General features: G+C 43.7%; 1 long non-coding RNA gene across 1 annotated transcript in view; it reads left to right on the top strand.

The window, feature by feature from the left end:
* LOC143986608 (uncharacterized) overlaps window positions 1-24543 on the top strand; it is a 1042213-nt gene extending 1017670 nt beyond the window's left edge. Inside the window, exon 5 of the long non-coding RNA XR_013276550.1 lies at window positions 24416-24543. This is a non-coding gene — a long non-coding RNA (uncharacterized LOC143986608). The remainder of the gene's footprint in view (window positions 1-24415) is intronic.
* Window positions 24544-25510: the final 967 nt, after the last annotated feature.

Genomic DNA, 25510 nt, shown 5'->3' with positions numbered 1-25510 from the left:
GTTTGATCTAACGAGGGCATTTCAGGTGCAAGTGATGGCATTTGTATGGTAGGTTCTTGTATAGAAGCTGCTTCCTTTGCTGCTTTATCAGCTAAGGCATTTCCTTTTGAAACATCATCTTGGATTGTGGTGTGTGCCCCTTTGGACAGCAAAACTGTGCCCCTTTGGACAGCAAAACTGACACTCTGGGGGGAGAGTAGTGTAAGATGTACTATGATTTAGATTATGTACAGATTTAGATTATGTACTACCAGATTTAGATTACGTACAGATTTAGATTATGTACTACCAGTTTTAGATTCCACTAACAAGCTGAAGCCAAAGTAATTGAATGAAAGCCTAAAAAATAAAACTAACGCAGTCATCAAGACTTAGAATTGGTAAGTTGCAATAAAATAAATGTTTGCTTTAGGGTTTAATACTGCTTTAAGTGTCAGTCTCAGATAATGCTGTCTTCTTAAGATTAAACTACAAATGTATCATGGATGGAAAGATTCTGATTCTGTATGAGGCATAACTAGAAGAATCATTCAGCAATGTTTATAAACCAATAAAAGTCAAGACAAAATGCTAGAAGGCATGTTGTTGTGTAATATTATTATCATTGACTTTCATAAAAATAGCCGTACTCATGTAGCATATGAACGGAATGAAGAATGTCTGTGTAACACATGTGTAAATATTGATTTATCTGCTGTGTTTGATTTGTATTTATTGCACAGCTGTATATCAATATTTTGCTTTTCATGTTGCAACCTGTTTTTTTTTCTTGCTTCATTTATTTATGATTTTATGGTATTGCTGCATTTTTTACATTTAAAATGCCATTATTGGGTTTATCTTTTTATTTTTTTAATTGAAGTGTGGATATTGTTTTAATTATATGTTTTTAATTGTTCAGTATTAGAAACTAAAATAAAATGTTTTTTTTTCTATATTTTTTTTATTATTTTATCTTAATAATCAGGTGTAAATTACATGTTTTTATTTAAAACTTAGCATAACTTAGCACTAAGTGGTAAACTATTCAAGAGAACCAGCTATCCGAAGATATACAGTAGCAGGGGGATCAGATTACAGAGTGATCCATGGGAAGGGATACACCCATACTATTCTCTTCCAAATGTGATAGGGAATGGCTGTCCAAATCATGGAAAACATGTCTATTTATTACGAAAAGTTAAAGGTGAACTTATCCTCTAAACCAAGGCTTTTTTGGCTTTTTTGTTTTTTTGCTTTCTCTGCAGAGTCAGTCAGCACCCCAGCCCTGTGTAGGACCCCTCGTGTTCTCCCGCCAGGCTAATGGGTAGTCAGTGGCTGTGGCTGTGGCTGCGCCCCCTAGGCAGCAGTGCACCCTAATCGGCTGCCTAGTTCGCCTAGCGGGAAAGCTAGCCCTGCATTTAACACTCTTTATGCAGTTACAGTAAACTGATTTTTTTTTTTCTTTTGGGATAAAGATTTTACATCAATAAATAAAAGCGTATTGGTTATTGTTATTGGTGTTATTAATAAATATCTCACCATCATAACTACATTGGTCTGCACATTCCTTGCGGTCCCTTTGCGGTCTGCCCATAAAACGTAAATATACTTTTATGCTATCAGAGCGTGTTCATTTTTTTTTCCACCTACACATTTGTCACTTCTCCATCCTGATGCCCCCTCATCCATGCAACCGGCCCCCTAATTTACATGGGGGGCGCCGGACGCATGGATTCCAATGTGTTTTTTTGTAAGCATGTCATTAGAGCCAGAGGTGCCCTGGGCCCACCCAGTTGTGTGACAATAGTGAATTAATATGTTCAATTGTCACACTGATCCTCCTCCTGGCCAATCAGGAAGCCGATTGAGACCCATCACCTGATTTGCTGAAAGGACAGGCGAGAGGAGGAGGAGACGTGATGTAAGCCGCCGCCCGTAGGATTGCTGCCTGCTCACAACCTAGATGGGGTAAGTATGGGGCAAGGTTGCCAACCTCCCGCAGCATTTTTACTGACAAAACATGGACATTTTACTGGTGGAGCATTTTGTACTGGCGACCTGAGAAAATACAGAACTAATACAGTGAATATTTGAACAGTATAAACATGATATGGAAATACTGACAATACCTATAACAAAGTAATTTGCTTGATTTACACTTAAAAAGCCAACACAGCATGAAATTATCAGCCCCTGATATTTACTGACAGTTGTAAAAAAAAAATCACTGATTTTTACAAACGGTCAGTAAATTTAGTGGCGGCTGGCAACCCTGGTATGGAACTGGATGACCGACCAGCCAACCGGAAAAAAAAATCAGCAGCCACCACTGCCGGGTACTTTTTTTCTGGTTTTTGGTTCCATAGACTTCAATGGATCAAAAATGTTTATTAAAAAACTACAAAATGCACCTGGAATATGCAAACTGCAACCTGCATATGTGTGAACCAGGCCTTAAAAGCAAGCTGCATAGGTGTGAATGGAGCCTAAGGCTGGATTCACACCTATGCATTTTTAATGCTTTTTGCATTTTGCAGATTTGCACTACAGAACATTTCCCGTAGGAAACCATGTTAAATGGACTGTAGTGCAAATCTGCAAAATGCAAAAAGCACTAAAACTGCATAAGTGTGAATCCAGCCTTACAACAGATTTGCCCAAAAAAACAAAACTTAAAAAACATAAAAACGTAAATAAATCGTATCAAAAACATGGTGAAATCGCATGTTCAAAAATGCAAAAAGCACAGCAAAAAATACTGCAGAAACATTGAAAAGCAACATGCATAGATGTGAAAAGAGCCTGGGGGCCTGATTCACATTTATGCATTTTTAGTGCTTTTTGCAAATTTGCACTACAGTCAATTTAACTTGGTTTCCTATGGAACACGTTCTGTAGTGCAAATCTGCAAAATGCAAAAAGCTCCAAAAATGAATGAATCAGGCCTAAGAATGCATTCCTGAAATGGGAACAAAAAATAAATAAAAAAATGACTGATGTCCAATCATATCAATGAAATTTAACAATGTAACAGCTCCTTTATCACCTTGCATGTAGAGATATCATTAAAGTCACAATTGTAAACGTTTCCTAAACCTTTCCCAGTACTATACGCTAATAATAATAATAATAATAACAACAGGCACTTTCTTCCTGATTTGAATTACCTGAATTATTGTGAAATGCCAAACGTAAGGTTTACTTCCATATACCCACCATAGCACAGAAGTCTAATGCAATCCCATCTGTACAACATATGCTTTTCCATGGCTTGTCTGGAGGCATGAGTGTCCTTTTAAAATGTCATAAGTTGTTTAAAGGATGACTCACTAGACGGCGGATAATTACACGGCAATGACATTTATTAGTTTATAATATAGTGATGGATTCATTCGCTGCATAGATGACATATGAAAGATGACACTCTCCAATGTTTGCTGGCGGAGTACATTGCGTTTGTTTAGAGCTTATGTTGTAAGATGGGAAACTATCATTTAGATGGGTCAGACATGGGATAGAGATAATGTGCAACATCAAGAGACTGGCACCATATCCCCAGCTCATAAGTAGAAGAAGGTATGCATATAAATCAATGGGACTTTTACGTTGCCATTCAGAAAAATTTATTAGAATACATAGATAAATAAATGGTGTTACCACCGTGATGTATTCATATTGATATAATCACATGCACATCTTTTTCAGATTATACCATCTACAATATACCTCTACCATCCATATACATAGCATTACAGCAAAGGGTTACACATAACATTTAGTAAGAACACAGATTGTATACAGATGGTATAGAATTCTTCAATGTGTTTCTCTATAGGTGTCATCGGGAAGATATACACAAGGAAAATATGTGTCATATGGACAATAAATATGTCAAAATAGTTACATGATTCATACAGCATACATTAAATATAAATTCCACAGATTTTTTTAGTATTTAGAATGCAATCACATCTCACACCCGCCAAGCCGCGGGTTTATGAAATGCCACCAACAGTAAGCCAAGCATGGCCACTGCGGCATATGCCCCCTATAGTTGTAAAAAAAAAGTTGTTATATTCCTTCTGTTGTATTTGCTTATTAATTTGTGTATTTTGTTATCATTAAAGTTAGATGAAGCGGATTTAGTGCAGGGGTCTTCAAACTTTTCAAACCAAGGCCCAGTTTATTGTCCTTCAGACTTTAGGAGGGCCTCATTGTGGCTAGCGGAGGCAGAAAATGTCCTCGGCCCAGCATCAATGAGAATAAATATGGCCTCAGGGTTGGTTGTCAGTAGGAGTAGTAGTGCCCTTACTAGTAAGTGGAATAGTATACCATCATTGGTATCAGTGGAATAAAAAGTGCACCTTGTTGGTGTCAGTAGGAGAAATAGTACCTCAAATCAATGGAAGGACTAGTGCCCCAAGAACTGGATAAAGGCCACATCTGGCCCTTGGGCCGCAGTTTGGAGACCACTGTTCTAGTGCAAAACAGTTAAAGGCCATGCCATGCTTCCCTGCCTCCTCCCTCCTCCCTGTCTTACAATTGGACATCATTTTTTTTTAACTAAGTAATTTATTTGAGCTGCAAAGCAGTCCTTCTGCATTTCTTGCCTAGGTGAAAAATATTTGTTTTACTCCCTTTCCCTGTGGAAACCGAGCGAGCCCTGCAACATAGCTATGCCTGCACTGGTTTCCCTGACTATCTGCACATGCAAGTGAAAATTTCCTACACATGCACAGACGGCTAACAGGGAAGTCCCAATCCTTCCCCATCCTTGTGCATAAAACCACCTGCAAATATGCTTACAATGCTCTGCCAGGAACCTAACGCCGAACAGAGCCCATCGGCACATCTGTACATATGCCATAATGGAGGCACAGGGACAGAGCTCCTTGATGGAAAGAAAAGGTTAGCATCCCTGAATACTTCAATAATTTGTACAAACAGATCACAATAAAATAAGAAATAGTAAAGTGTATGTGAAGCATCTATCAGTTATTTTTACTGTCTGTGTCCTGCTGGGGTGATTTTCTCTCAATTTCTTGTACTGGAATAGAGAATGGGATTACCATGTTAGACATTTTCAAAGGAAAATGTTTCCCTGTTGAAATATTTACCCTTCACTCTCCCTCTGGTCATCACTTATAATTTTGGAATTTTCCCTCATTTTCTATGTTGAAGACAATGATCACCAGGAGAAATAGGGGGCAGCTTCTTACCCCTGAGTGCCACAAGCACTGAATTGCCTTGGTGCCGGTGGGCAAGCCCCCAGGACTATGCCAAGCAATGGTGTTCTAGGCCAGGATGCACAGTGTCATTTGTTGCTATGGTGGTGGTGGCGGCTGGCGTTTCCAAACCATGGCAACGCATGACTCTGATCTAAGACATGTGGCATACAGGGCAGCCACTAGCATTCAAAGAAGAGAGAGGTGTTCCTCCTCCAGACTTCCTCCATCTCCCACCCTCTGCCATGCTGCTGGAGCTACAGTAAAAGGTAGGGCTCTGATGTGATGAGAGGAATGTGTTATTGGAAAGTGCTGTGATGGCGGGATCTGTGTAACTCGGGGGGGCTCTGTTGTGATGGAATTCTGTGGGGATGAGCAGACACAGATGTGAGGGGAAGTTTCTGATGTTATAGGGGGACTGTCATGTGATGGGGGTCATGTATAGGGACAACTCTTATGTGATGTGGGGCTCTCATGTATAGGGGTTCTCTGATGTATTGGGGGGCTCTGATGTGATGGGGGACTGATGTATAGGGGGCCTCTGATGCTACATGGTTACATAGTAGGTGAAGTTGAAAAAAGTCAATGAAGTCCAACCTATGTGTGTGATTATATGTCAGGATTACATTGTATATCCCTGTATGTTAAGGTTGTTCAGGTGCTTATCTAATAGTTTATGTATAGTTGCAACAATAATGTTATGGAGTGGAGCTCGTGTTTAGGGGCAACTCTGATGGAATGTGGGGGTGTCATGTATAGGGGGGCTTCTGATGTATTGGGGGGCACTGATGTGATGGGGCCTTTGATGTATAGTTGCAACAATAATGCGATGGGGGACTCTGGTTTATAGGGGAGACCTTTGGCATGATGGAGGGTCCCTGATGTGAAGGGGGATTCTGATGTTAAGGGGGGGGGGGTTCTGATGTGTTGTTGGATCCCTGATGTGTTGGAGGAATTTCTGATGTGAAGGGGGCTTCTGATGTGATGGGGGGGATCTCTGATGTGAAGGGGGGCTTCTGATGTGATGGGGGATCTCTGATGTGAAGGGGGGCTTCTGATGTGATGGGGGGATCTCTGATGTGAAGGGGGGCTTCTGATGTAATGGGGGGATCTCTGATGGGAAGTTAATTTCATCAAGGCGGTTGCGTGCCTTGTCCCAGACATGGCTGATATTGTTGGCTTGACATTATCAAACACGACCACACCTCTATAGTAGGGGTGCTTACCCATTCATATTATAATGCCCTCTTTCCTATTTGGACAGTGTTTTGAGCAACCACTGATAATTCATTTCTGAAAGTAGTAAAGCCAGATATAGTCAGGCAGCTAGCATTTTCAGAAAAAGGCCAGTAATGAGATCCACATTTCTATTATGACAAGTGTACTTTAATGTAATCTTAACAACTCATGCCCAGTAATTTATAATTAGAACAGGGGGAAGTAGCACTGAAACGTTACCCTTTCCTGGAAAGAGATTGCGTTGGCAGTTATGCACCTGTGGGTCGCTTCAGTCCCAGTTCAACGCTGGTTTTGTCTTCTGTAACAAAAATAAACCGATCCTATCTCTCGCTTTTTCCAAAACCTGCATCACAAGCACAAAAGGGCCGCAGGTCATGTTCCTTGTGCTTACTTTCATTCCGTTTAACTGTACTCTATGCAAAATGTTCACAACTCAAACACACAACTGGGACATGGCTTCATTAAATTCCTGAGATAAGCAAAGTTCTACGTGTTATTAATAGATGGTCATTTACTGCAAATATCTAGAATGGTGCTTAATATTGCAAGCCTTCTGCATGATAAATACGATGGGCTTTACTAATAACCACCGGTGCTATTTGTCTCTGATTAGACGACCTCTAGTTTGCCATTGTTGATAAAAGTCGCCCCTGAGAATGATTATTGTTTAGGTGAAACATTCATCATAAAACTGATTAACTAAAAGCTATTATGTTATTTCCGAGCACCTTCTTCCAATGAACTTTTATCATCTTGGCCTTAATAGGCTTGAAATAAGATGCAAGCTATTAATAAGTGAATGAGAATACCATCTTCCCGCAGGACAGCTAGCCAAAAAACAGATAACTCTGGATGTTCAATCAGATTGTGTGGAATAAACTTGCAGGCATGTTAAATAGCCCGAGCACTTGGACATTAATAATTAATTGAGTAATATATGGCTGTGAAGGTGGAGATGAGCCACTCTAAGCATAGTCATTGACTATTCAATCGTTAGCTATTTATCATTGTGAACTGGGTTATATATTAGCATAGCCATTCACGGGAAAACAAGGTTTGGGTTTGTTTTACCTGCTAAGAAAATAAATAGTCTGTATTGCTGTTGGTTAATTGTATGTAGAATAAGGCAATTGGGCATGATGGTTTATAGTAGGGAAGAAAAAGATATAGTGTCCTTTGGTTCATTTTTATTGAAGATTTGTTCAATTGTTAAAGTGTAACTACAGCCAAAATTTTCAATTTTTGGATAAAGCAAGGAAGGGTTAGCATCTCTGTTGAATCTTGTTTTCTGTGTAGGGATATGCAATTAGCGGACCCCCAGCTGTTGCAGAATTATAAGTCCTATGAAACATAGCAAGACTCTGACAGCCACAAACATGACACCCAGAGGCAGAGGCATGATGGGACTTGTAGTTTTGCAACAGCTGGAGGTCCACTAATTGCAGATACCTGCCATATTGGGTAGATTGGGTAGACAGAAATAAATGGAAAATATCTCCAGCAGGGGCTAAAATATAAACACGGTGGCTTAGTGGTTTGCACTTCTGCCTTACAGCATTGGGGTTCTTGGTTTGAGTCTCAGCCAGAACACTACCTACATGGAATTTGCATGTTCTGCTTGTGTGGGTTTCGACTCTACTTTACTCCGGTTTCTTCCCAGTACTTTGCTTTCCTACCACACTCCAAAGACATGCTGGTAGATTTAGTGGCCTCTTTTCTAAATTGGCCCTAGCTTGTAAGCTAAGGATCTTTTATTGTAAGCTCCTTGAGGGTGTTATGCAAATTGTCAGTGCTATACAAATACATTAAATAAATATTTTTAGTACGTGAAGACATGAAGAATGGTAAGACCAGGACTGGTCAATTTATTTGATACAGACCAAAGGGCTACACATTGTACTTTCATATTGTTTATGCAATGCTAATGAAAGGTATCTGAGACCGAAGAAATACTACTTTAGAAGGTCAGAGACTACAGATATGTAACACAAAGCGGTCAAAGCCTGCAGACAGTAAGCCCTTGTACACACGGTTGGAGATTCCGACAACCAAATCCGTCGGATTTCCTCCGTCGGATTTTGTCCGAAACTGTTGTATACACACGGTTGGACAAAGTTGTCGGAAAATCCAACGTGATGGCGTTATTTCGTTACGACGGGACTATGTTCACGCTAGTAGCCAATAGCTTTGGTGTAGAAATTTGATCTGAGCATGCGTGGCACTTTGTCCTATCGGAATTCTCTACACATGATCGGAGTATGTCCGATCGGAGCATTTTGTCGGAAAATATTTCCGGCAAGTTGGAAAAGTTGGTCCGACGGATATTCCGATGGAAACAGTCCGATGCAGACCACACACAGTCGGAATATCCGACAAAACGCTCCAAACGAACACGTTCCGATGGACTCTCCGTCCGTGTGTACAAGGCCTTAGAGTAGTTTAGGGAAGGGCGAGAATCCGGCTCCAGGCGCTGCAGTTACCAACAGACAGAGGGGGAGCGGCGATACCCTGCCCTAGGAATTACTACCTAGCAGCACAGCTGCAACATATGGTGGATAGCGATCAGGAAGAGGTGGGTAATTTAAATAGGGGAGGAGGTTGATAGAAGCTCCACATGAAACCCTGACTGATGCACTAGAGGCAAATTCCTTTAAGCATAGGGTCCCTACAACAGTAATGATGCGGAAAATATGGATAATGACAAAAAAACTGACAGGGTGTAGGGAATGGTCAGAATATACACCCCTATGGGATAATAAGAACTTGCAGGAGGTATTATCAATAGGAAAAATCAATGCATGGGAGAAGAAGGGGATAATAAGACTGGGTCAATTATACGAGGGCGGAACTCTGAAGTCATTTATGGATTTAAAAAAGGAATATAGTATACCACAACAGACATTTTTCTGATATTTATAACTCTTTGGAAGCACAATTTGGCTCCCAGGTACCTGTATTGGATAAGACATCTCTATCACAGAAGATACATACGGTGGATAAGTCCAGGGGGTTTATATCCACCGTGTATGAATCATTATGTAAAGGTCCTAATGGGGAACCCGACCTGGTCAAGCAAAAGGAGAAACAGTGGAGGAGAGTATTGGAGCTCAGACCACTAATCTCGGTGTCCCCATCACAAAAAATATCGCACCTGATGTTGATACATCGAGCCTATTTCACCCCCAAGAAGCTGTTTAAGTTTGGTAAGAGGACAGATGCTAATTGCCCTAGATGTAGCGGCTTTGGAGACCTCATACACATGGTGTGGAGTTGTCCAAAGCTATTCCGGTACTGGGAAGAAATAGTTGAAATCATAAACAGGATCTTTGGGACAGGGCAGGACCTAGACCCAGAAACATGTATACTGGGTTATAGGAGAGGTCTTGGGGAAGGGTGGAATATAACAACTGCAGTCACACGGTGCTTGTTCCAAGCGCGGAAACTGATAGCACAAAAGTGGCAAGCGGTGGGAGCACCTCTTTCGAGTGAATAGACCCAAGTTATTAATGACCTGGTGTGGAAGGAAAGGACGGTATATATACGAAGGGGAAACCTTAAAGGGTTTGAGAAAATATGGGCCCCTTGGTGGAAGGCAATGGAGCACCCATTGGATTAGCATTACCGTATGAGGATAAAGATTAGATAGAGGTTAATATTCATTAACAGTTGAGTCTTGAAATTATGATAGCTATGGAAATCGTGTGGTGTTCAATTGGTACAGGGGTGGTGACCGGGGAGGGGGATTGGGGAGATAAGGAATTGGACATGTCAGTTAGCAAATCCTATTGTATCATGTTTTTTATATTGTGTATTGCTTGATTGAAAAATATTTGGATTTTGATATGATGAATTGAAACAATAAATAAAGAGAAATTAATTTAAAAAAAAGAGTAGTTTAAGGATTAGTTCACCTTTTTTAGAAAAAAAATGAAGACGTGTTTTGAGCGTATAACCTTTTGGGACCTATGTACCATGTATGGTGGGAATTTCCTAGATTTTGTAGCTTTTGAAATGGTATCTTTGTTCTGTTGCACAGTTACAAGTGTGTCGCTTCCACAAACACCCCGAATTGCCCTTCTGAATGTCCCAGTTGAGTGTATATCAAATAGTTTACAACGCTTGATCTTCCTCATCTTATTGGGTGCGAAAATTACTATTGCTAAATCTTGGAAACGACCCTCTGTATCTTTTAAGCCCCATACACACTATCCGATTTTCTGCTGATTTTTTCCTTCGGATTTACCAAAACCATGCCAAACTTGGATTTACCAAGCCAGTCGGATGAATAATATTCCCTTATTAAGCACTTAGGGCAAACATGGAATACTGGCTCCCGGGGCCACAAGGAACGTGTGCGATAAATAACAAAGTGACACTTTTGCTGAAGGTAGGATACAAGGGGAGTAACATTTTTTATGTTTTTATTTTTTATTGCTGTGAGTGCCACACAGTGACAACCATTTTCTTGCACAGGAGTCACAGGGAAAGGAAGTGTGGGAATATCCTCTCAATGGGGAGACAAAAAAAGCAAAAATACAAAATCAGAATTTTGTTAAATATTTTTCACTCTATTCTGTACTATATTTACTGAAAAAAGGTGTACAAATAAAATGTTGTCTGAAGGAATTGCCAATATATTAGGCATTGCTGTCATTCAGTTGTTGACCCTAAACGCTACCTGCTAGATAATTCTCTGCTCCACTTGACTGGCTGCTATTCTGTAATATTTGATGACAGTTAGTGTTAGGATTAGGGCAAGTAGCTTTCCACTTCTTCTTAATAGACGCATTCAGCTAAACCTCTAATCCTTTATGGACTCTGATACCTGGGTATTTGTACATTTAGCATGGCGCTTAATCCAACAAAACATAATTGTAACAGTAGACATTTTAATTTTCTTGCCTGTATGTCCATTTTAATTAAAGTAACCTCTAATACGCTGTATTAAATTATATATATAAAACGACCCACTTTAAAGTAGTATTAAACCCAAAAGCAAACAATTATTATATTGCAGCTTACCAATTCTGATGGTGTGATGTGATGGCTGTATTTGTTTTCTTTTTTAGACTTATTTCCTTTATTTTCAATTAGTAATCCTGTCAGTAAGTCTATTGTTTTTCAAAAGAAAAAAAAATTAAAAAGTCATAGAAACATAGAAAAGTGATGGCAGAAAAAAGACTGGGTAGTCCATTGAATTTTTTCTTTTTCGTTAACTTTTTTTTTTTTCAACTATAGATCTATGTTTGTCCCAAGCACGTATAAAGCCATTTACTGCTGACTGTCTCACTACCTCTGCTGGAAGTTTATTCCAAGCATCAACTACTCTTTCAGTAAAATAATACTTTATAGAATTAGTTTTGAACTTTGCTCCAGTTAAGTCAGCTCTACAACTAAAACATATAAATAAAATAAGCTGCTTGCAATATAGGGTAATATGCAAACCCTTAAAATGAACAATAAATAATAATTGCAGCACTGAAAATAAATTGTCCAAACATTAAATCATAAAGAACAAAGTTAAGCAAAACAATCCCACTGAACAAGTTGGAGACCTTAGATCAATTCCAATTCCTCCAAAGGGAAATAAGTCCACAGGTAACCCTTCAGGTCTGTTATGGATTTGGAGGCGAACCCCATGCCAAAATTTAAAAAGAAATGGCGTGGGGTCTCCCCCAAATCTATACCAGACCTTTATCTGAGTCTGCAGCCTGGCAGGTCAGGAAGGGGAGGGAACAACCGAGTACCCCCCCCCCCCCCCCGAACCATACCAGGCCTCATGCTCTCAACATGGGGGGTGCTTTGGGGCAGGGGGTGCTCTGCTCCTACTACCCCAAAGCACCTTGTCCCCATGTTGATGGGGACCAGGGGCTCCTCCCCACAACTTGGGAGGTGGTTGTGGGGGTCTGCAGGTGTGAGGGCTTATCATAATCTGAAAGCCCCCTATAAAAACAGGTCTCCCCGATCCCACCCCCCCCTATATGAATGAGTATGGGGTACATTGTCCCCCTGCTCATTCACCAAAAAAATTGTATTTTTTTTTTTTTATTAATAATCAAAAAACAATGTCCCCCAATGTAAATCCATTGTCAATCACGCTGCCTACCACACCACCGGACCTGAAAAAAAACAAAAAATGCTGAATGTCCACTCCTCTGTTTGACAAGTCTTAAATAGGTAAGGGGGCGGGTCATCTGGTGACATCACCTGGTACCCCAGGCCAGTCAAGTTCCTCCACCCCAAACTCGCAAATCCATGTCTTTATGGACCTTGCTTTGTGCACTGGTCCAAATCATTTGGTGGAGGGGGGATTATGGTGTGGGGTTGTTTTTCAGGAGTTGGGCTTGGCACCTTAGTTCCCAATTTTGTGGGAACAGTTTGGGGATGGCCCCTTCCTGCTCCAACATGACTGTGCACCAGTGCACAAAGCAAGGTCCATAAAGACATGGATGAGTGAGTTTTGGGTGGATGAACTTGACTGGTCCTTACATCAACCCAATAGAACACCTTTGGGATGAATTAGAGCGGAGACTGCAAGCTAGGCCTTCTCATCCACATCAGTGCTTGACACGACAAATGTGCTTCTGGAAGAATGGTCAAACATTCCCACAGACACACCCCTAAACCTTGTGGATAGCCTTCCCAGAAGAGTCGAAGCTGTTATAGCTGCAAATGTTCAATATTGAACCCTACGGACTAAAACTGGGATGTCATTAAAGTGTTAGTTAACCCCCCAAAAAAATATGCAGATCCTGGTCCCTTAAAGCAGATTACACAGCACAGCCCTTGTGCCGTGTAATCTCCCCCCCCCCCCAAACTTAAAAAAAAAAAAACGGAACTTGTCACTTCCTGTATGCCCTCTCTAAAAAGCCATAAAATCAGGTCTGCTCCGCCCTGATCACAGTGGTCTGATTGCGTCCCTCCAGCATACATATCTATCCCCTCTGCTCTCTTCTCTCCCCCCTCACCCCCTCCTTCCTGCCTGTCACCCCCCTCTGCGTCTGTCTCTGGCACGACACCACCCCCACCCCCCCCTCCGCTATTATTCTTTAAATAAAAACTTGAAATGATCACTGTCAGCTTATTAGAGGCTGGCATAGCACACTGTGTCAGTAGTTTTAAAAACCAAGTGTTCTAAATACCTAATTTGAGCTGTCTTTAGGCCGGTCACATGACTCGTGGCCGCTTTAGAGCTTTGATGGATAGCTTCTGCGGAGGAGATGTGTGGCCACGTGGTCTCCATGGCTGTCGTCAGCGGGAAATCATGTCCCCTCCCGCAGAAGCCATCCATCGGAGCTGTAAAGCGGCGGGGAGTCATGTGACCCGCCTGAAGACAACTCAAATTAATTATTTAGAACACTCAGTTTTTAAAACTGACACAGTGTGCTATGCCAGCCTCTAATAGAGGGACTGGCATTGTTTTATATAGATGGGTTAACAAACCCTTTAAAGTTCATGTGTGTGCAAAGGCAGGCGTCCCAATACCTTTGCCAATATGGGGTGTGTGTGTGTGTGTGTGTGTGTGTGTATGTATATATATATATATATATATATATAAATATATATATATATATTTATGGCTGGAGCCCTATGGCCGATACGTATCTGAACAAAACAAGCTTATCATGAGACACCTTCTATGAAATGGACCTGAAAGTGTGCCCTGGTCTAATGGACGGTATACCAAAATAAGGGGGCATACCCAGTAATTAGAATGAATATGATTGAAGAGAAATGTTTTTTGATAAATGCCCTAAAAAGGGGATGGGAGGGAGGGTATTGCGCACCGGAAACCGACAACCACCACAGGCGAACGGGCTGGTTAAATACCCCCCGGGCTCCTCCCATAAATTCAGGCCACCATACTGGCCTTCTTACTTATGGCTGGAGCCCTATGGCCGATACGTATCTGAACAAAACAAGCTTATCATGAGACACCTTCTATGAAATGGACCTGAAAGTGTGCCCTGGTCTAATGGACGGTATACCAAAATAAGGGGGCAAAACAGTCAGGTAGGGATAAGAGAGTTTTATTGTTTCCTGGTTAATTTTTATTGAGCCAGTTGAGTGAATGCTCGAGACATCTCCCCCTGTGGGTTAGGGATGTACCGAGTGAAGCAGGCCGACTTCCACCTGCCCAACCTTTTGATGACGTGGTCCGGGACCCCATGCCGGGATGCGGATGAAGCTGCTCCAATGCGGAAGGAGTGGCCGGAATACTCACTAGGATTGAGGAGCAGGTTGCGGAGGAGAATCCTGATATGCTTAATAAATTGTTGGTTAGTTAGTGGTTTCACCGGGAAGGGCAAAAGTGGGCTAGAGTCCGGGAGCTCGGGCAGCCGAGCGAGAAACTGTGTAAGCATCGTGACCGGGCACCAGGCATTGTTGGTTTTGTAGAGGTGGATGTCTACGCCGGTGCCTGTCTGCTGGGTCTTGGTTACCGGGAGGTGGAGGATGAAATGGTCCTGGTGACGGAGCAGATGACGTCTGCGGAGGACTGGGCCGTGTAGGCTGTTGTGAGTGAACTCACCGGGCCGAAGGAAGCCATAGAAGGCTAGGTAAATGGCTGCCTGTATGACCAGACTGGGGAGAACACCAAAGGGGTAGCTGTTGAGTATGGTGGACATGTCCCTGAAGATGGCACTTGTGATGGGGAGCCGCTTGACTTTTACTGGCGGCTGTTGCTTTTGGATGCCGCGTAATATGGCTCGGACAGCGCGGGACGAGAAAACAGAGGGTTTGGTAGGATCCTGGATTGAAAGGAAGTGCTGAACACCAGCTAAGTATAAGCGAATGGTGTTAAAAGACAAGGCCAGTTGGTTGTGGCAGTACGAGATGAAGGCTAGAATGTGTCTAGTATCTGTGGGGGTGCCTACTGAGGAGGTGACCAGAAATGCGTTGAAGGTTCTCCAGGCTACCTGGTAGGCTTTGAGAGTATTGTCCGATAACGAACGGTTGATGAGCTGCGTGGCTCCTAGTAAATGCGGCTCTAGTCCAGGGTCAACTGCGACCAATGCGGGATAGGCGCTGATGCGGCATCTGCACTGGGAACCTGTAGAAAGAAGGACCGGAAATTAAAGCGGGACAGGGCGTCAGCTGCCCGGTTATATTTCCCTGGGATAAACATGCAGATGACGTTAAATTGGTGCTGTAGTGACAGCTGCACCAGCCTGCGTAGGAAGGACATCACGGAGGGGGATTTAGACCTGCCTTTATTGACAATTTCGGCTGTGGCCTGATTGTCGGTGGTGAAGCCTACCGTTTGTCCGGACCAGGTAGGGCCCCAGAGCTGGGCGGCTGCAACCATGGGGTAGAGCTCGAAGAGTGAAGAGGATTGACTAAAGCCCGGGATGCTAAGTATCTGAGAAGGCCAGGGTCCGGCGAACCAATGGTGGCCAAAAATTGCTGCAAACCCTGTAGAGGCCGCGGCGTCTGTGACTACCTGTGGTGAGAGAGGTGAAATGCACGGGATGAAAAGGGAGATGCCATTCCAGTTGGACAGGAACTCGTCCCACATTGCCAGGTCTGCTAAGGCTGCGGTGTCTAGGCAAAGGATATGATCCGGGTCTTGAGCCTGAGACAGGTAGACCAACAGTCGTGAGATAAAGGAACGGCCTTGTGGGATAATGCGCATGGCATAATTGAGCATGCCCAACAGTGACTGCAGCTGTCTCCTAGTACATCCCCTGGTCCGAGTGAACTCGTGAAGTGCCGCCCTGATGCGGGTTAGTTTGTCAAGGGGCAGGCTGGCTTTCATGGAGCCGGCGTCTAAAATAACACCAAGGAAGGTGATTGAATGTGCGGGTCCGTCCACCTTATGTTCAGCGATGGGAACATTGAGGTTCCCGAAAACGGTCCTTAACTTGTCGAGATCTCTGGGAGGTGCGCCTGGCCGTTCTATCAACAAAAAATCATCTAAGTAGTGGATAACTTGCTGACAGCCGACCTTGTGTAAGAGAATCCACTCGAGAGATTGGGCAAATATGTCGAACAGCCACGGGCTGCTTTTGGAGCCGAACGTCAACTTCGTGGCGAAGTAGTATTGATCCTTCCACTTAATCCCGTGCCAGCACCAGAGGGACGGGTGGATAGGTAACAGTTTAAAGGCGTCGGATATGTCCGCTTTCGCCAGCCATGCGCCTGTGCCTACTTTAAGGATGGCCTGGATTGCCATGTCCACTGAGGAATATTTTAAGGAGAATTCTTCAGAAGGGATCAATGAGTTTAAGCTAGGGATGTGAGAAGAATGAGGCGCAGACAGGTCATACACTAAACGACTTTTATTGGAAAACTTGCCCTTGACAAGCCCAATAGGGCTAACTCTCCACATATTGAAGGGGGGCTGAGTGAAGGGGCCTATAACGAAGCCTCGATCCACCTCGTTCTGCAGCAGTAGGTCGATGGCCTGTTCGTCAGAGGCTGCTGAGCGGAGGTTTCTGCACTCGTGGGTTTGGTGAGGTAGGGAGATGAGGCCGGTGTGAAAACCTGCGGTGAAGCCGCCTATGAGGAAGGTGGTTAGTGAAGGAGTGGGGTGCGTGTTGAGGTAGAAGCCCAGGCAAAGTATGTCTATACGGCTCAGTCATGAACCTTTGTGCGCTTTGACCTCGCACAAATTCCTGGGGTGCGCCCTGTGGCATATAACGCAGATATGCAGTAGACGGCACTGGCTGTAATTACAAGAACCGTAGTTGAAGTTATTGCAGATGGCCGCACCCCCAATGGTTTGGACCGTGCGTCCAAACTTGTCCACCTGGTTTTTTGGTGCCGAGCCTGATGGGCCTGGGGCTGCGGCAGAGGTGGAGGGGAATTCTACCGGGCGAGTAGCCGGTATGTTGGCGCACCAGGGAGCGGTATGGGTGGAGGACTGGCAGACGGCACACAGGGGTGAACGAAGGCCGGCAAAATGCCGGCAGAATAGTTCCGTGTCCATCAGGCTCCAGTCTGTGAGAGACTGGAACTGTGCCAGTTTGGCGGCTGCTTTCGCTGAGAAGGAACGATGGTAGTCGTAGAATGCAAAGCCACCATATTTGTACCCCAGGTCCACCACCGTGTGGAGATACAAATCTAGTTCAACCCTCCTGGCAGGAGAGGCTGAGCAAACGACATCTCTGAGCATGCCGAAGGCTAGGGTAAACTCGGGGATGGATAGCTTCCGGTTTAGCCTGGGGTCCTTAGCTTTGAGAACTACGGATACATCCCCCCAGGTGTAAGCCTTGTTCTCTGCCAGGTCATGCACCGAAATGAGCAAGGAGGCAAGGTTAACATCCTTGCCGTCCAAGATGTCCTTCCTAATGCTGGCCGGCACAAGATGTGCTGGACAGACCACGGGACATGTGCCTTCGGTACCTGTTGGTAGAGGAGACGGGACTGCATCCGGAACAGTGGTGGCTGTAGCTGGAGGTGTTTCTAAGAGGGTCACTCTGGTTTGAACATCCGTGACCGAGCTGGACAGAGACGACACCATGGTATGCAGTTGACCTATGGCCGAAGAGATGGACTGCAGCGTAGCCTGAGGCGGGGTACTAGGCCCGGCGGTAGCTGGGGGGGCAGAGAGGAGCCTAAACAGCTCTGCCTTCCTAGCTGTGGCTGGGAAGGGAATGCCCCTGCGTCTGAGCTCCGCTGACAGCCTAGGGATAGTCCAGCCCCTGAAAGACTGAATGCTGTCGCCCACTGAAGGCGGGCGAGGTGACAGGGGGGCAGTAAGGTCTTCACTGCTGGTCTGGGACATGGTTCCTGATGGATCGAGCCCCGGGAGTGATGTCCTATCTCTTTTGGGGAAGATAGATGGACGACCGGAACCTATAGAGGATGACAAAGTCAAGACTGTTTCTCTATTTTCCAAGTGAGCCCACCTGTTGCTTGGGTACTAAGGCGGAAGCGAACGCGAATACACATATATACTGACGTTCCTTCGCCTACATACATATGTGTACCGGTCCGTCTCGCTGTCGCCTTTTCCACTCCTAGCCCTTTTTTTTTTTTTTTTTTTTTCTTTTTTTACCTGGGAGACGACGTCCAAGCTGGTGCAGGGTGGACCTACTAAGCTTTGACTGACCTGGAGAGAGAAACAACAGATGACATTTGTTTGAAGGAGCCTAACAAGGAAAACTGGCATGTAACGTAAGTAGTTGGCTAACACAACTGAAGTGCACCGGTGAGTAGATATTTCTGCGCCATGATTCCTAAACCATCACGCCGTTATTCCCTCATTGTTTCTGTTATCCTTTTGAGATTTCCGTTTTTTTTTTTTTTTTTTTTTTTTTTTGGCCCAGCGCTAGACAACCTGTTGAAAAAATAAATGAAATGTGGCTGTTCCCTCTGGGGCACGCCGAACCGTATCGATGCATCATAGATGCTACTGGATTCGGATCGGAGCGCTATAAGTGACCATGAAATGAAGCACGATTTGCCGTGACAGAGGCACAAACTGGTCGTGTCGTTAGTACAACTGACAGCAGAACGGACTCTGGAGCACGTACTGAAATGAGGGCAACAACCTGGGGGCGAACCGGAACGAATCAGTGCATCCGATCGTGCGACTGGATTCGAACCGGAGCGCGGAATGTGACAGTGAAATGAATGAAGGACTACTGTCATGACAGAGGCCTGGGATGGCCGGCCCCAAACTGAGGCTGGAACCAACCCGGATTTCTGGAGCATGCACTGAAATGAGGCCGAAAAAGCTACAAAATGTGGGACCGTCCGGGCGAATCGATGCAAACGAAATGCGACCGGATTCGACCCGGGCGAACTAGATGAGGATGAAATGTTTTCCCATGGTAGAGCTGCGACTCGGAGAGGACGCGACTCGCAACCGTCAACGAACGGGCTCTAGCGCATGTACTGAAATGAGGCCAACGACAACTGGGACACGTCGACCAAACCTGTGCGTTTTTTTTTTTTTTTTTTTTTTTTTAAAACGACTGGTATTGATTCGAACGTAGTGGTGACGTGAAATGAATCCCATGACAGGGCCCGGGTTGAAATGGTAACGCACGGGCTCTGGAGCATGTACCGAAATGAGGCCAAGCTATTTGGGACACGTTTAATCGAACCTGTGCGTTTTTTTTTTTTTTTTTTTTTTTTTTTTTGGCAAACGACTGGTATCGATTCGAACGTAGTAGGTGACGTGAAATGAACCCATGACAGAGACCCGGACGGTTGGAACGAGCGGACTCTGGAGCATGTACCGAAATGAGGCCGAATACCTAGGGGCACCCCGGGACGAATCGGCGCATTTAGGTGATGCAACTGGATTCGAATCGGAGCGTAGTAAGTGACAGGTGAAATGAAGAAATGGCCTACGTGAGCCAGTTTGTGGCAGAGGCATGGGTCGTTGTGCCGCAAGATACGACTGGCAACGATATGACTGCGGAACACGATGAACAAGATTATGCAACCGGTAGCTAACAAGGTATCACAGACAACCTACCGAACGACGCCCGTGAAATGAAGGGCGTGTGCGGGCAAGTGCGACATGAGTGATAACAACCCGGTATCATCCCGAACGATGTGACATTTTTTAGGGTTTACGACACTCAAATAAAATAGAAATGAATAGAAATGAAGGTCAATCGAGACCCCTACCTGCGGCAGTCGAGCCGGCGAGATTTGTACAAAACCGGACGGAACACGAAAACTACGAGACTTCCAAGAAGGGAGACGTTTGTCTGAATGGTAATCAAATGGTGATCAACACGAGCTGTCGGCCTAGTGACGTGGTATTGCGCACCGGAAACCGACAACCACCACAGGCGAACGGGCTGGTTAAATACCCCCCGGGCTCCTCCCATAAATTCAGGCCACCATACTGGCCTTCTTACATATATATATATATATATATATATATATATATATATATATATATATTTGATGCTAGGTCCTCTTTAATACTTTGGGCTATTGGTGCTTTTTGCCACCCTAAAATAAGCCAGCACTAAGGCTGTATTGTGCTTTCCCTCCCTGCTTCATAGGCATCCAAATGCAGGCTTAGAAATTCCTAGAAGGCTCATCTTAAAGACGTCAGTTTGTGTCTTCATTTATCTCCTCTTTAATAACTATGGTGACCTTAAGGCTGAAGAGAATCTGCCTGCAAATAATTCAGTGTGCAGAAGACAACTGTGTGCGTAGGAAGAAACTTATATTCAGTAAATACAGCTTTGACAGCTTCCTAAAACTTCTTTACGCTCCTAGATTTAATTAAAACACAACAAATATGTGAAAATGCCATTTGCTTCAAAAAGATGTCAAAATGTCATTTCAAATATCTATTTATTACAGGTATTTATATAGCACTGGCAATTTGCACAGAACTTTAACATACTTTACATTCACATCAGTCCCTGTTCTCGCATGCAAACAAGGGCCAATCAACCTATCAACTTAGGGCTGAAAAGTACGCTTGTACCTTTCTGCTGGCACAAAAACACTGGGATATCATGCACCGCCCAGTGTCCATGAGGACGATATCTGCTGTCAGACTGACTCACTCATATTATACCCATGATCCTTTGCTTTCATTGTCCAGTATTTTCCCTTATTATCACCAGCATGCAAGCCCTGATAAAGGGGGGGTTGCGAGACCCTGAAATGTATTAGATTTTCTTTCTGATCGTTTTTATAGATTAATAAACCTATATTGGAATTATCATAAACCTGTGGCACGCTCATCCTTTTCACTTTCTTTGGACTGCTGCAGGGAGCCATAGGGATACCCCATATGGTAAAGAGCTGCCTGTTAACCACTTGCCGACCGGGAGGAGAGACAGGAAGGCAGCGATCACCGCAGACACATCAGCTGATGGACAGCGAACCAGAGGGCGGTGATCGCCGCAAGCACCTCCCGGCATTATCTGGATGATAAGGCGGAATCGATCCATTGTTACCCCCCCATGGGAGGCGGACCTTACCATAGGAGGCAGTGGGAAGGAAGACCTGGGGCTGTTGCTTCTCCTCCGGCTGAACGGGAACTGTGTCCTGAGACCTGATTGGCTGGGAAGAAAATCAGGAGGTCAGTAGCGAATATTAATTCGCTATTGTCACACAACTAGGTAGGCTCAGGATGCAGTGCTCTGCGCCCCAGGCCCACCCTTTTTTGAAGCCAGTTAGAGACTCAGGCTTTAATCATGTGCTTAAAAAAACAAACAAAAAATTTGAATCCATGTGTCTGGTGCCCTGCATGTAGTTTAGGGTCCGGGCGCATGGATTAGGGGCACCCCTGTGCCCCCTATAGACAGTTTGCCACTGGTATTGAGGTGTTAATGGGGCAAATCACGTGGGGCGTAACCTCAACTTGGACACAGCAAGAAAACCGACCGGCAATGGACCCCTCTGCACTGCAATGGTTAAAGTGATTCTAAATGTTCAATAATAATAATAAAAAAAATAATAATAAGCATGTGATACTTGCTTTGTATAACAGTTTTTCAGAAAAGCAGCCCCTAACCTCGTCTTTTCAGGTCCCCCGCCAGCACTCTTGACCCTTCACCAAGTGCCCACCACAGCAAGCTGCTCGCTATGGGGGCACTCGTCTGTTTAAGACACACAGAGCGAGGCTTGGCCCCACCCCCTGCTCCCTCCTCACTGGCTGTGATTGACAGCAGTGGAAGCCAATGCATCCCGCTGCTGTCTCTAAGCCTGTGAGACGTAAAAGAGCCAAGAGAGCCAAGGCTCTTGTGCACATTGCTGGGTTGAGATCGGGCTCAGGTGAGTACAATGGGGGGCTAGGGGAGGAAGTTGCACTCGGACCTTATTTTTTTTGTTTGTTTTTTTATCTTACTGCCTAGAATGCATGAAGGTAAAAAAACAAATCCTGCATTTACAACCACTTTTAATGTTATTTAATTCCAGGGGGTTGCAGAAGAGGCTATATTGCTTATCTGACTCCCTGCTCTGGCAGGCTTCAGTGCTCTCCTCTACCTGAAGCTTCAGTCTGTGGGTGAAGTATGGGTGCCATTATGTACAGTGCAGAGCTATTACCCAAGTGTTGGAGGGGAGTGCGCAATTGAGGCCAGGAGCAGCTTACAGAGGAGGCTGTGGGAGACTGGTTGCACGGATCAAGCAAGCCTGCTGGAGTAAGGAATACAGCCTACTGTGCAACCAACTACACTAAATGAGCATTTAAATCTTGCAGAGGGTGTGTGTGTGGGGGGGGGCTCACCAAAAGCGGGGGTACACTATTGCATGTGTAATTGTCAGCCAAACTATCCTAGCACTAAAAACAGAACAATTCTCTGACCAGGAAAAGGATGTTACATGTTGGTGTTGAGCTGGTTAACCTGCGTGGGTAAAGCACAAGTTCCCTTTAACCGTTTCCCACCCATCCAACATCATATAACGCTGTGGACTTTGAGCGCTGATATCTGAATGATGCCCGCAGCTACAGGCACCGTTCAGATATCCTATTTTACAGCAGCCGATTCCCTTCACCATAAGAACAGTCATAGCAGCTGTTCAGCCGCTTGATCATTCGTACAGGCGGCGGGAGGGGCGGTGTCAAATGATGACCATAGAGATTTCTGACGGGCCAGATGGTCCCCAAAGTCTCTATGATCGTTCGGAGGCCGGGCGTGATGTTATGAGGTCACGCCCGGCCTCTGCAGAAAAATTCTGCCACCTCAGCTGGGAAGCCGGGATCTTTTTTTTTTTTTTTCATTTCAGGCTTCCCAGCCTAGAGGTGAGATCTGAGGACTTATTGACTCCAGATCTCACTGTAAAGAGGACCTGTCATGCCATATTCCTATTACAAGGGATGTTTACATTCATTGTAATAGGACTAAAAGTGATAAGAAATTTTTAAAAATGTAAAAAGAAAGCATCAAATTTGGAAAATAAATAAAACAATAATAAAAAAAAAAATGAAAGTACCCCTGTCCCCGCATGCTCGCTCGCAGAAGCAAACACATACATAAGTCGCACCCACACAAACCACACATGTGAGGTATCACTGCAAAATTTTCAAAGTGTCGCCTTTGGGAATTCTTAGGTACCAAATTTTGTCACTATTCCATGAGCATGGGCAATTTTGAAGTGTGACATGTTAGGTATCTATTTAACAATATCTTTAACATTATGCAAAAAAAATTGGGCTAACTTTACTATTTTTATTTTTTTTTAATGCATGAAACATTTTTTTTTTTTTTATTTTAGTTTTTTTTTTATTTGGTTTTGTTCTGTTAATATAAATAATGGTAGAAAATTGACTGAGACAGGCCCTAGATTTCAGAAGAGGCAATAAATAGGATATTGGGTGGAATAATAGTTATTTTTATTTTGAATGTACTTAATCTACTGTTGGATGATATAAATACCATGTTTCAAGTGTGTTTAAGGCTGTAAATGTTTTTTTTTTATGTATACTCTTGAGTGTGTCCTATGTTTAAAATAAATAAAATAATTGAAAAAAATAAACACTTTTTTTTTTACCTTAAAAATATTTTTGAAAAATACACCAATGCGCCAATATCATGCGAGATAAAAAGTTGCAATGACCACCATTTTATTCTCTAGGGTTTCTGCTAAAAAACAATATAATGTTTGGGGGTTCTGTGTAATTTTCTATCAAAAAAAAAAAAATGTGGATTTTTACATGTAGGAGAGATATGTCAGAATTGGCCTGGTAGGCAAGTGGTTAAGCCCCATAGGTCGTTTCAGGCCATGTAGTCAACCACATAGTTTTACTCATAACCCAAGGCTAGTGCACATTCGTATCGTGCCGGTATAGAGGGCACACAATATTAATATCCTTTACAAATGTTCACAGGTAATAAACTTCGGCGGTTCTCCGGGTCTTTAATCACGTCTCTCATTTCCACGTGTCAGCTCGCATTTGTCGTTAAGTGCTTATAGTATCAGGCTTTTAATTGCTTTAGGGCCCTGCACTGTCCGTTGATTTGCCTATCATATTATTGCCAGATGTGCTTCTTGTATTTCATTCTCCCTAACCGAAGACCTCTCTCCTGTCTCAACAGGCTGAGCCTTAATGAAGGAACGTCAAAACTGCTAACAATCACACAAACAGGGACTCCAGACCCTAGTGACCAAGGATGGCGTTGCCATGGAAACTCTTTTTCTTTCTGTCAGTCATGGTGGGGTGTCTATCAGGTAAAAAACAACGGTTCAAAACTATTTTTCTTGCATGTTGAAAAGGTGATAAACTATACAAAGTTTTTTGTTTTTTTTTTCTTTCGCTCGGGAATGTTGAATCTGCATTTGATTTTCATACTTAATTCATTCATTTAAATTGTCTACCTCGATGGGTTATTTTTCTCCTTGCTTGAGGTTGTGTTTTATCTGTTATTCTGTTATATAAATGGTAATTTGCTGTGTGATATATAAATAGCCATAGAATTGTAAATGTAGTTATTTTTTTATCTGTTTATACGATAGTCTTGTACCCCGGCATGTTATGATTTGTGAATGATTATGCTTGAATATGCCTTATTGCCCCACTCCAAGCTGCTGTTATATTTACCCCTGCAGCGGGGGAACCCTGCAATGCTAATTTTAGTTGGGGGGAAGGAATCAGTACACATACTTTCCTTATTCCCCGCTCTCCCTCCCGCTGGTCCTGCATTGTACGTGATGATGTCAAAGAGCCACTTCTCCCCTGGTGGATGTCCTCGGACTAAAGTGGTTATGCCAAGATGATGCCTGTAGCTGCAGGCATCATCCCTGTCTCAAAATTTTTAGGAGGCGATGCTCTTTAATGTAGAAGGGATTTGAGTGGCTGTAAAACCACTCGATCAAGGCTACAGGCGGCAGAAGGGGATTTCTCCCTCCTTCCACTGCCATTGCATTTACCGGGTTCCTTCATCCAATCGGGGAGCCCAGTAATGATGTGACTGCTTCCATGCATTCCTCAGGAAGAGTGGAAGGAAATGAAGTTACCGTTCTTCTTCCTCAGAAACAAGAAGCAATTTTGCCACTTCCAGGTTTGATTTGATGTTTACAAACCCTTACTGGTTTCTACAAGCATCTGATCAAACCAATCTTGGTTTCATCAGATGCTTTGGAGGTCGGAGGAGACATATGGGGTCTAATTGACCCCAAATCTCTCCATAAAG

Source organism: Lithobates pipiens, unplaced genomic scaffold (assembly GCF_037356315.1).
Source record: "Lithobates pipiens isolate NorthernLeopardFrog02 unplaced genomic scaffold, aLitPip1_a1.2 Scaffold_17, whole genome shotgun sequence".
NCBI classification, from domain to species: domain Eukaryota; kingdom Metazoa; phylum Chordata; class Amphibia; order Anura; family Ranidae; genus Lithobates; species Lithobates pipiens.
The sequence above is the reverse complement of the archived record's forward strand: the minus strand, read 5'-3'. Positions and strand labels throughout refer to the sequence as shown.